Below are 12,783 nucleotides of genomic sequence, written 5' to 3'. Positions count from 1 at the left end.
TTAATTTTTTCAATTGGGGTAATGGTTAGAATGTTGCTTGTCCAAGGTGTACATCTACATATTCTATATACCTATTTATGTAGAGATCCTCTTCCCGTGTAAATTATTACACAGTGTTCCCTAAACCTTCCTTGCTATATGGTCGGTCTTTTTGATATATGTATATAATATGTATTTGTATACATATGGTAACGCTAATCTTCATTTATCCATTCCCCCCACCTTTCCTTTTAGATAAGCATAGTTTTTTTTTAATAAGTCTGTGATTGACTTTCTCTGTGGAATTATGTTCATTTGTGTCAGTTATTAGATAACGCCTATAAGTGATATCATAGGATATAGGACTTTTGCTTTCCGACTTACCTCATGTTCTGTGATTATCTCCAAGATCATCTATGGTGCCTCAAAGAGCAGTGTTTCATTGTTTTCCATGGCTAGTATTCATTGTGTACATGGACCACTTCTTCTTTATCCTTTCATCTGTTGATGGACATTTTGGTTGCTTCACTGTCTTGTCTATTGTGAATAAGGCTGCAGTGCAACTTTTGCAGCCCGGGTCTTCATTCTGGTCTTCTCAGGTGAGAGGCCCATTGGTGCGCCTGCTGGATTGAATGGTACCTCAATTTTTCGTTTTCAACGCAGCTCCTTTCTGTTCTCATTATTAGCGTTTAACCCTTTTACATCTCACCAGCAGCTAGAGGGTACAGAGTTCTCTAAAACCCCTTCAGCATTTATTGTTTGTAGACTTTTTGCCAATGGTCAGTCGACTGGTGTGAGTTGAAAACATTTTGTAGATTAGATTGCATGAGTCTAATACTTCCTGAGGTGGAGCGTTTATCCATTTTCCTTTCTTTAAAAAGAGAGTGAGTAAAACTTACCTCTTCATACTATCTTCTTGAAAATTTTGCCTGTTTTGAATTTTTTTTATCCATTCCCTACCTCAGCACAATTTTGAGGGCAGGTGTCTTTACAGCTCTGAGTCCTTGTGAATGGTAAGTGACCATTAGCAGTGGGTTAAAAGCTGCTCTTGTGGGAATCGGCCACAAGGCGGCAGCATTTCTCCTTTACCAAATCTGGTTACTAGGGCAACAGAGCCTTACTGGAAGTGGTGTTCTAGGTGGTAAATTAGAATGGAATGTGCGAGGAAAAAGCCCTTTAAGTTTATGTCTCATTACCTCTTGTTGGTATTTTGAACTTAATTTTTATTTTTTATCACAGCAAACTTGATTACAATGTTTTGTTTGTTCTAGGTGTGCAAGATGTGGTTCTTTCACACATATGCATATATCTATTCTTCTTCGGATCCTTTTCCCATGTAGGTTATGACACAATGTTGAGTAGTCTTCTCTTGGTATTGCGTAGGTCTTTGGTGATTATATATTTCACATGTGTTTGTATCTCTCTGTTAACCTCAATATGGTAATGTATCCAATCCTCACACCTTTCCATTTGGTGAACCATAAGTTTTTTTAATGAATCTATGATAGTGTTTCTCTGTGGAAATATCTTTGTATCATTTTTTAGGTAACACCTATATGTGATATGATAGGATATGTGTCTTTCGCTTTCTCACTTACTCCAAGTTGACTGATTACTTCTCGACTCATCTATGGTGCTGCAAATGGCATTGTTTCATTTTTTCACTAGCTCCTATTCCATCTGTACAGGTAGCAGTTCTTCTTTGTCCACCCATCTGTCGGTGGACTTTTTGGTTACTTCCATATCTTGGCTATTGTAATACTATGCAATGTAGATTTGCGTGCCTGTGTCCTTTCAGTTCTGTCTTCTTAGTTTATAGGTCCAAGAATAGGTCTGCTGGATCATATGGTAGCTGAATGTTTACCTTTTATAGGCAGCTCTATTCTGTTCTCCTTAGTGGCTTTTTCCAGGTTACATCCCACTTAAAGTGGAGGGTATGTATTTCTTCCCAGCACCTTCAGCATTTATTCTTTGTAGTTTTTGCTGATGGTTATTCTGAGTGGTGTGAGCTGATACCTCTTTGTGGTTGAATTTGCATGTGTCTCATAATGCGTTGAAATTGAGCGTTAAGACATGTCCATTTTATTTTTCGAGCTGTGATTAGAGCTTATTACTTCAAAGTGTTTTCTTAAAGTATGTGTCACCATTTGAAATATTTTGGCCATTATCTCCCTCAAGACATTTTGAGGGCAGGTTTCATTTACAGCCCTGCAGTACTTGTTCATATGAAGTGACCATTAGCTCAGGCTTTAAACCTGCTTTTGCAGGTAACGGCCAGAGAGCGGCAGCCTTGCTACGTTCTCCATGCTGGTACTAGGGAAACAGACCTACCGGCCAGTGGTATTCTTCGGTTATAAATTAGAGTGCAATGTGCCCGGGTAAACCCACAAATGTTGATGTCTCCTTGCTTTTGTTTGTTTTTAAATTTAATTTATATTTATTATTAGAGTAATATTCCATTGTGTACGTGGACCACTTCTTCTTGGTGCATTCCTCGGTTGATGGACATTTTCATTGCTTCCAAGTGCTGGCTATGGTAAATATTGCTGGCGTACAGGTTTGCCCGCCTGTCACTTTTTCAGTCTCATTTTCTCAGGTGATAGGCCAAGCAGTGGTTGTGATTGATTGACTGGTAGCTCAATATTTCCCTTTTCAAAGCACCTACTTTGTGTTTTCATTAGTGGCTCTTTACATGCCCCCCCCCTACAACCGAGGGTACGCATTTCTCCACACTCCCTTCACCGTTTATTTTTGGCAGCATTTTTCCTAATGGCCATTCTGACTGCTGTGAGCTGATAGGTTTTTGTAATATGGGTATGCATGTCATTAAAAATTTTTTAAATTCATCATATTCCTACGCCTTTTTCTTTTCTCTTAAAAGAAAAAACCGTGAGTACAATATAGCTCTTGAAACTGTCTTCTTCGAAGGTTGCCCTCTTTTGAATTTTTTGGTCGATTTTTGACCCCAGAAATTTTCTGGAGGGCAGGTGCCATTTACAGAACTGCAAGTGGGTGAAAATTTAGTGACCTTTTGCAGTGGGTTCAAAGCTGCTGTTGTGGGAAACGGCCACAAGGAGGTAGCATTTCTCCATTCCCCAAGCTGGGTCCTAGGGCAGCAGAGCCTTTCTGGAAGTCATTGTCCTAGGTTGTAAATTAGAATGGAATTTGCCAGGAGAAATCCCCTTAAGTTTATGTCTCATTACTTCTTCTTGGTTTTTAAAATTTTTTTTAATCTGGGTAAAGTTTAGAATATTGTTTGTCCTAGGTGTACACAATCTGGTTCATTTGTACATTATGTATGTCTATTAATGTACAGATCCTCTTCCCATGTAAAATATTACAGTGTTCCGTCGACCTCCCTTGCTATATGTTCGGTCTTTTTGATACATGTATATAATATGTATTTGTATATGTATAGTAACACTAATCCTCATTTCTCAATTTCCCCCCTCCTTTCCTTTTAGATGAGCATAGTTTGTTTTGTTTTCTAAGCCTGTGAGTGTCTTTCTCTTTGGAAATATGTTCATCTGTGTCAGTTATTAGGTAATGCCATAAGTGATAATATAGGCTATAGGTCTTTTGCTTTCCGACCTACTTCATGTTTTGTGATTATCTCCAGGCTCATCTATGGTGCCCCAAAGAGTAGTGCTTCAAAGTTTTCCAAGGCTAATATTCCATTGTGTACATGGACCACTTCTTCTTGGTGCATTCCTCTGTTGATGGACATTTTCGTTGCTTCCAAGTGTTGCCTATGGTAAATATTGCTGGAGTGCAGGATTGCCAGCCTGTGATTTTTGATTTTCATTTTCTCAGGTGATAGACCCAGCAGTGGTTATGATTGATTGACTGGTATGGTAGCTCAACGTTTACCTTTTCAAGGCACCTCAATTGTGCTTTCATTTGTGGCTCTTACCACGTCCCCCTTAGAATCGAGGGTACGCATTGCTCCACAATCACGTCAGCATTTATTTTTGGCAGCATTTTTGTTGATGGCCATTCTGACTGGTGTGAGCTGATAGGTTTTTGTAATTTGGGTTTACATGTCTGTAAAAATTCCTACAATTCATCATTTTTCCACGCCTTTTTGTTTACTGTTAAAAGAAAAAACAAAAAAAGTGTGAGTATAATATACCTCTTCAAATTTTCTTTTTGGAAGGTTGCACTCTAGAATTTTTTGGTTGATTTTCGACCTCAGTATTTTTTGGAGGGCAGGTGTCATTTACAGACCTGCAATTGGTGAATATTTAGTGACCTTTTGCAGTGGGTTTAAAACTGCTGTTGTGGGAAACAGCCACAAGGATGCAGCATTTCTCCATTCCCAAATCTGGGTACTAGGGCAGCACAGCCGTTCTGGAAGTCGTTTGCCTAGGTTGTAAATTTGAATGGAATGTGCCAGGAAAACCCCCCATAAGTTTATGTCTCATTACTCCTAGTTCGTTGTTTTAATTTTTTCAATTGGGGTAATGGTTAGAATGTTGCTTGTCCAAGGTGTACATCTACATATTCTATATACCTATTTATGTAGAGATCCTCTTCCCGTGTAAATTATTACACAGTGTTCCCTAAACCTTCCTTGCTATATGGTCGGTCTTTTTGATATATATATATAATATGTATTTGTATACATATGGTAACGCTAATCTTCATTTATCCATTCCCCCCACCTTTCCTTTTAGATAAGCATAGTTTTTTTTTAATAAGTCTGTGATTGACTTTCTCTGTGGAATTATGTCCATTTGTGTCAGTTATTAGATAACGCCTATAAGTGATATCATAGGATATAGGACTTTTGCTTTCCGACTTACCTCATGTTCTGTGATTATCTCCAAGATCATCTATGGTGCCTCAAAGAGCAGTGTTTCATTGTTTTCCATGGCTAGTATTCATTGTGTACATGGACCACTTCTTCTTTATCCTTTCATCTGTTGATGGACATTTTGGTTGCTTCACTGTCTTGTCTATTGTGAATAAGGCTGCAGTGCAACTTTTGCAGCCCGGGTCTTCATTCTGGTCTTCTCAGGTGAGAGGCCCATTGGTGCGCCTGCTGGATTGAATGGTACCTCAATTTTTCGTTTTCAACGCAGCTCCTTTCTGTTCTCATTATTAGCGTTTAACCCTTTTACATCTCACCAGCAGCTAGAGGGTACACAGTTCTCTAAAACCCCTTCAGCATTTATTGTTTGTAGACTTTTTGCCAATGGTCAGTCGACTGGTGTGAGTTGAAAACATTTTGTAGATTAGATTGCATGAGTCTAATACTTCCTGAGGTGGAGCGTTTATCCATTTTCCTTTCTTTAAAAAGAGAGTGAGTAAAACTTACCTCTTCATACTATCTTCTTGAAAATTTTGCCTGTTTTGAATTTTTTTTATCCATTCCCTACCTCAGCACAATTTTGAGGGCAGGTGTCTTTACAGCTCTGAGTCCTTGTGAATGGTAAGTGACCATTAGCAGTGGGTTAAAAGCTGCTCTTGTGGGAATCGGCCACAAGGCGGCAGCATTTCTCCTTTACCAAATCTGGTTACTAGGGCAACAGAGCCTTACTGGAAGTGGTGTTCTAGGTGGTAAATTAGAATGGAATGTGCGAGGAAAAAGCCCTTTAAGTTTATGTCTCATTACCTCTTGTTGGTATTTTGAACTTAATTTTTATTTTTTATCACAGCAAACTTGATTACAATGTTTTGTTTGTTCTAGGTGTGCAAGATGTGGTTCTTTCACACATATGCATATATCTATTCTTCTTCGGATCCTTTTCCCATGTAGGTTATGACACAATGTTGAGTAGTCTTCTCTTGGTATTGCGTAGGTCTTTGGTGATTATATATTTCACATGTGTTTGTATCTCTCTGTTAACCTCAATATGGTAATGTATCCAATCCTCACACCTTTCCATTTGGTGACCCATAAGTTTTTTTAATGAATCTATGATAGTGTTTCTCTGTGGAAATATCTTTGTATCATTTTTTAGGTAACACCTATATGTGATATGATAGGATATGTGTCTTTCGCTTTCTCACTTACTCCAAGTTGACTGATTACTTCTCGACTCATCTATGGTGCTGCAAATGGCATTGTTTCATTTTTTCACTAGCTCCTATTCCATCTGTACAGGTAGCAGTTCTTCTTTGTCCACCCATCTGTCGGTGGACTTTTTGGTTACTTCCATATCTTGGCTATTGTAATACTATGCAATGTAGATTTGCGTGCCTGTGTCCTTTCAGTTCTGTCTTCTTAGTTTATAGGTCCAAGAATAGGTCTGCTGGATCATATGGTAGCTGAATGTTTACCTTTTATAGGCAGCTCTATTCTGTTCTCCTTAGTGGCTTTTTCCAGGTTACATCCCACTTAAAGTGGAGGGTATGTATTTCTTCCCAGCACCTTCAGCATTTATTCTTTGTAGTTTTTGCTGATGGTTATTCTGAGTGGTGTGAGCTGATACCTCTTTGTGGTTGAATTTGCATGTGTCTCATAATGCGTTGAAGTTGAGCGTTAAGACATGTCCATTTTATTTTTCGAGCTGTGATTAGAGCTTATTACTTCAAAGTGTTTTCTTAAAGTATGTGTCACCATTTGAAATATTTTGGCCATTATCTCCCTCAAGACATTTTGAGGGCAGGTTTCATTTACAGCCCTGCAGTACTTGTTCATATGAAGTGACCATTAGCTCAGGCTTTAAACCTGCTTTTGCAGGTAACGGCCAGAGAGCGGCAGCCTTGCTACGTTCTCCATGCTGGTACTAGGGAAACAGACCTACCGGCCAGTGGTATTCTTCGGTTATAAATTAGAGTGCAATGTGCCCGGGTAAACCCACAAATGTTGATGTCTCCTTGCTTTTGTTTGTTTTTAAATTTAATTTATATTTATTATTAGAGTAATATTCCATTGTGTACGTGGACCACTTCTTCTTGGTGCATTCCTCGGTTGATGGACATTTTCATTGCTTCCAAGTGCTGGCTATGGTAAATATTGCTGGCGTACAGGTTTGCCCGCCTGTCACTTTTTCATTCTCATTTTCTCAGGTGATAGGCCAAGCAGTGGTTGTGATTGATTGACTGGTAGCTCAATATTTCCCTTTTCAAAGCACCTACATTGTGTTTTCATTAGTGGCTCTTTACATACCCCCCCCCTTACAACCGAGGGTACGCATTTCTCCACACTCCCTTCACCGTTTATTTTTGGCAGCATTTTTCCTAATGGCCATTCTGACTGCTGTGAGCTGATAGGTTTTTGTAATATGGGTATGCATGTCATTAAAAATTTTTTAAATTCATCATATTCCTACGCCTTTTTCTTTTCTCTTAAAAGAAAAAACCGTGAGTACAATATAGCTCTTGAAACTGTCTTCTTCGAAGGTTGCCCTCTTTTGAATTTTTTGGTCGATTTTTGACCCCAGAAATTTTCTGGAGGGCAGGTGCCATTTACACAACTGCAAGTGGGTGAAAATTTAGTGACCTTTTGCAGTGGGTTCAAAGCTGCTGTTGTGGGAAACGGCCACAAGGAGGTAGCATTTCTCCATTCCCCAAGCTGGGTCCTAGGGCAGCAGAGCCTTTCTGGAAGTCATTGTCCTAGGTTGTAAATTAGAATGGAATTTGCCAGGAGAAATCCCCTTAAGTTTATGTCTCATTACTTCTTCTTGGTTTTTAAAATTTTTTTTAATCTGGGTAAAGTTTAGAATATTGTTTGTCCTAGGTGTACACAATCTGGTTCATTTGTACATTATGTATGTCTATTAATGTACAGATCCTCTTCCCATGTAAAATATTACAGTGTTCCGTCGACCTCCCTTGCTATATGTTCGGTCTTTTTGATACATGTATATAATATGTATTTGTATATGTATAGTAACACTAATCCTCATTTCTCAATTTCCCCCCTCCTTTCCTTTTAGATGAGCATAGTTTGTTTTGTTTTCTAAGCCTGTGAGTGTCTTTCTCTTTGGAAATATGTTCATCTGTGTCAGTTATTAGGTAATGCCATAAGTGATAATATAGGCTATAGGTCTTTTGCTTTCCGACCTACTTCATGTTTTGTGATTATCTCCAGGCTCATCTATGGTGCCCCAAAGAGTAGTGCTTCAAAGTTTTCCAAGGCTAATATTCCATTGTGTACATGGACCACTTCTTCTTGGTGCATTCCTCTGTTGATGGACATTTTCGTTGCTTCCAAGTGTTGCCTATGGTAAATATTGCTGGAGTGCAGGATTGCCAGCCTGTGATTTTTGATTTTCATTTTCTCAGGTGATAGACCCAGCAGTGGTTATGATTGATTGACTGGTATGGTAGCTCAACGTTTACCTTTTCAAGGCACCTCAATTGTGCTTTCATTTGTGGCTCTTACCACGTCCCCCTTAGAATCGAGGGTACGCATTGCTCCACAATCACATCAGCATTTATTTTTGGCAGCATTTTTGTTGATGGCCATTCTGACTGGTGTGAGCTGATAGGTTTTTGTAATTTGGGTTTACATGTCTGTAAAAATTCCTACAATTCATCATTTTTCCACGCCTTTTTGTTTTCTGTTAAAAGAAAAAAGAAAAAAAGTGTGAGTATAATATACCTCTTCAAATTTTCTTTTTGGAAGGTTGCACTCTAGAATTTTTGGGTTGATTTTCGACCTCAGTATTTTTTGGAGGGCAGGTGTCATTTACAGACCTGCAATTGGTGAATATTTAGTGACCTTTTGCAGTGGGTTTAAAACTGCTGTTGTGGGAAACGGCCACAAGGATGCAGCATTTCTCCATTCCCAAATCTGGGTACTAGGGCAGCACAGCCGTTCTGGAAGTCGTTTGCCTAGGTTGTAAATTTGAATGGAATGTGCCAGGAAAACCCCCCATAAGTTTATGTCTCATTACTCCTAGTTCGTTGTTTTAATTTTTTCAATTGGGGTAATGGTTAGAATGTTGCTTGTCCAAGGTGTACATCTACATATTCTATATACCTATTTATGTAGAGATCCTCTTCCCGTGTAAATTATTACACAGTGTTCCCTAAACCTTCCTTGCTATATGGTCGGTCTTTTTGATATATGTATATAATATGTATTTGTATACATATGGTAACGCTAATCTTCATTTATCCATTCCCCCCACCTTTCCTTTTAGATAAGCACAGTTTTTTTTTAATAAGTCTGTGATTGACTTTCTCTGTGGAATTATGTTCATTTGTGTCAGTTATTAGATAACGCCTATAAGTGATATCATAGGATATAGGACTTTTGCTTTCCGACTTACCTCATGTTCTGTGATTATCTCCAAGATCATCTATGGTGCCTCAAAGAGCAGTGTTTCATTGTTTTCCATGGCTAGTATTCATTGTGTACATGGACCACTTCTTCTTTATCCTTTCATCTGTTGATGGACATTTTGGTTGCTTCACTGTCTTGTCTATTGTGAATAAGGCTGCAGTGCAACTTTTGCAGCCCGGGTCTTCATTCTGGTCTTCTCAGGTGAGAGGCCCATTGGTGCGCCTGCTGGATTGAATGGTACCTCAATATTTCGTTTTCAACGCAGCTCCTTTCTGTTCTCATTATTAGCGTTTAACCCTTTTACATCTCACCAGCAGCTAGAGGGTACACAGTTCTCTAAAACCCCTTCAGCATTTATTGTTTGTAGACTTTTTGCCAATGGTCAGTCGACTGGTGTGAGTTGAAAACATTTTGTAGATTAGATTGCATGAGTCTAATACTTCCTGAGGTGGAGCGTTTATCCATTTTCCTTTCTTTAAAAAGAGAGTGAGTAAAACTTACCTCTTCATACTATCTTCTTGAAAATTTTGCCTGTTTTGAATTTTTTTTATCCATTCCCTACCTCAGCACAATTTTGAGGGCAGGTGTCTTTACAGCTCTGAGTCCTTGTGAATGGTAAGTGACCATTAGCAGTGGGTTAAAAGCTGCTCTTGTGGGAATCGGCCACAAGGCGGCAGCATTTCTCCTTTACCAAATCTGGTTACTAGGGCAACAGAGCCTTACTGGAAGTGGTGTTCTAGGTGGTAAATTAGAATGGAATGTGCGAGGAAAAAGCCCTTTAAGTTTATGTCTCATTACCTCTTGTTGGTATTTTGAACTTAATTTTTATTTTTTATCACAGCAAACTTGATTACAATGTTTTGTTTGTTCTAGGTGTGCAAGATGTGGTTCTTTCACACATATGCATATATCTATTCTTCTTCGGATCCTTTTCCCATGTAGGTTATGACACAATGTTGAGTAGTCTTCTCTTGGTATTGCGTAGGTCTTTGGTGATTATATATTTCACATGTGTTTGTATCTCTCTGTTAACCTCAATATGGTAATGTATCCAATCCTCACACCTTTCCATTTGGTGACCCATAAGTTTTTTTAATGAATCTATGATAGTGTTTCTCTGTGGAAATATCTTTGTATCATTTTTTAGGTAACACCTATATGTGATATGATAGGATATGTGTCTTTCGCTTTCTCACTTACTCCAAGTTGACTGATTACTTCTCGACTCATCTATGGTGCTGCAAATGGCATTGTTTCATTTTTTCACTAGCTCCTATTCCATCTGTACAGGTAGCAGTTCTTCTTTGTCCACCCATCTGTCGGTGGACTTTTTGGTTACTTCCATATCTTGGCTATTGTAATACTATGCAATGTAGATTTGCGTGCCTGTGTCCTTTCAGTTCTGTCTTCTTAGTTTATAGGTCCAAGAATAGGTCTGCTGGATCATATGGTAGCTGAATGTTTACCTTTTATAGGCAGCTCTATTCTGTTCTCCTTAGTGGCTTTTTCCAGGTTACATCCCACTTAAAGTGGAGGGTATGTATTTCTTCCCAGCACCTTCAGCATTTATTCTTTGTAGTTTTTGCTGATGGTTATTCTGAGTGGTGTGAGCTGATACCTCTTTGTGGTTGAATTTGCATGTGTCTCATAATGCGTTGAAGTTGAGCGTTAAGACATGTCCATTTTATTTTTCGAGCTGTGATTAGAGCTTATTACTTCAAAGTGTTTTCTTAAAGTATGTGTCACCATTTGAAATATTTTGGCCATTATCTCCCTCAAGACATTTTGAGGGCAGGTTTCATTTACAGCCCTGCAGTACTTGTTCATATGAAGTGACCATTAGCTCAGGCTTTAAACCTGCTTTTGCAGGTAACGGCCAGAGAGCGGCAGCCTTGCTACGTTCTCCATGCTGGTACTAGGGAAACAGACCTACCGGCCAGTGGTATTCTTCGGTTATAAATTAGAGTGCAATGTGCCCGGGTAAACCCACAAATGTTGATGTCTCCTTGCTTTTGTTTGTTTTTAAATTTAATTTATATTTATTATTAGAGTAATATTCCATTGTGTACGTGGACCACTTCTTCTTGGTGCATTCCTCGGTTGATGGACATTTTCATTGCTTCCAAGTGCTGGCTATGGTAAATATTGCTGGCGTACAGGTTTGCCCGCCTGTCACTTTTTCATTCTCATTTTCTCAGGTGATAGGCCAAGCAGTGGTTGTGATTGATTGACTGGTAGCTCAATATTTCCCTTTTCAAAGCACCTACATTGTGTTTTCATTAGTGGCTCTTTACATACCCCCCCCCTTACAACCGAGGGTACGCATTTCTCCACACTCCCTTCACCGTTTATTTTTGGCAGCATTTTTCCTAATGGCCATTCTGACTGCTGTGAGCTGATAGGTTTTTGTAATATGGGTATGCATGTCATTAAAAATTTTTTAAATTCATCATATTCCTACGCCTTTTTCTTTTCTCTTAAAAGAAAAAACCGTGAGTACAATATAGCTCTTGAAACTGTCTTCTTCGAAGGTTGCCCTCTTTTGAATTTTTTGGTCGATTTTTGACCCCAGAAATTTTCTGGAGGGCAGGTGCCATTTACACAACTGCAAGTGGGTGAAAATTTAGTGACCTTTTGCAGTGGGTTCAAAGCTGCTGTTGTGGGAAACGGCCACAAGGAGGTAGCATTTCTCCATTCCCCAAGCTGGGTCCTAGGGCAGCAGAGCCTTTCTGGAAGTCATTGTCCTAGGTTGTAAATTAGAATGGAATTTGCCAGGAGAAATCCCCTTAAGTTTATGTCTCATTACTTCTTCTTGGTTTTTAAAATTTTTTTTAATCTGGGTAAAGTTTAGAATATTGTTTGTCCTAGGTGTACACAATCTGGTTCATTTGTACATTATGTATGTCTATTAATGTACAGATCCTCTTCCCATGTAAAATATTACAGTGTTCCGTCGACCTCCCTTGCTATATGTTCGGTCTTTTTGATACATGTATATAATATGTATTTGTATATGTATAGTAACACTAATCCTCATTTCTCAATTTCCCCCCTCCTTTCCTTTTAGATGAGCATAGTTTGTTTTGTTTTCTAAGCCTGTGAGTGTCTTTCTCTTTGGAAATATGTTCATCTGTGTCAGTTATTAGGTAATGCCATAAGTGATAATATAGGCTATAGGTCTTTTGCTTTCCGACCTACTTCATGTTTTGTGATTATCTCCAGGCTCATCTATGGTGCCCCAAAGAGTAGTGCTTCAAAGTTTTCCAAGGCTAATATTCCATTGTGTACATGGACCACTTCTTCTTGGTGCATTCCTCTGTTGATGGACATTTTCGTTGCTTCCAAGTGTTGCCTATGGTAAATATTGCTGGAGTGCAGGATTGCCAGCCTGTGATTTTTGATTTTCATTTTCTCAGGTGATAGACCCAGCAGTGGTTATGATTGATTGACTGGTATGGTAGCTCAACGTTTACCTTTTCAAGGCACCTCAATTGTGCTTTCATTTGTGGCTCTTACCACGTCCCCCTTAGAATCGAGGGTACGCATTGCTCCACAATCACATC

Source organism: Balaenoptera borealis, assembly GCF_965194805.1.
Source record: "Balaenoptera borealis genome assembly, chromosome: 9".
Lineage (NCBI taxonomy): Eukaryota > Metazoa > Chordata > Mammalia > Artiodactyla > Balaenopteridae > Balaenoptera > Balaenoptera borealis.
This window is presented reverse-complemented; position numbering follows the sequence as displayed.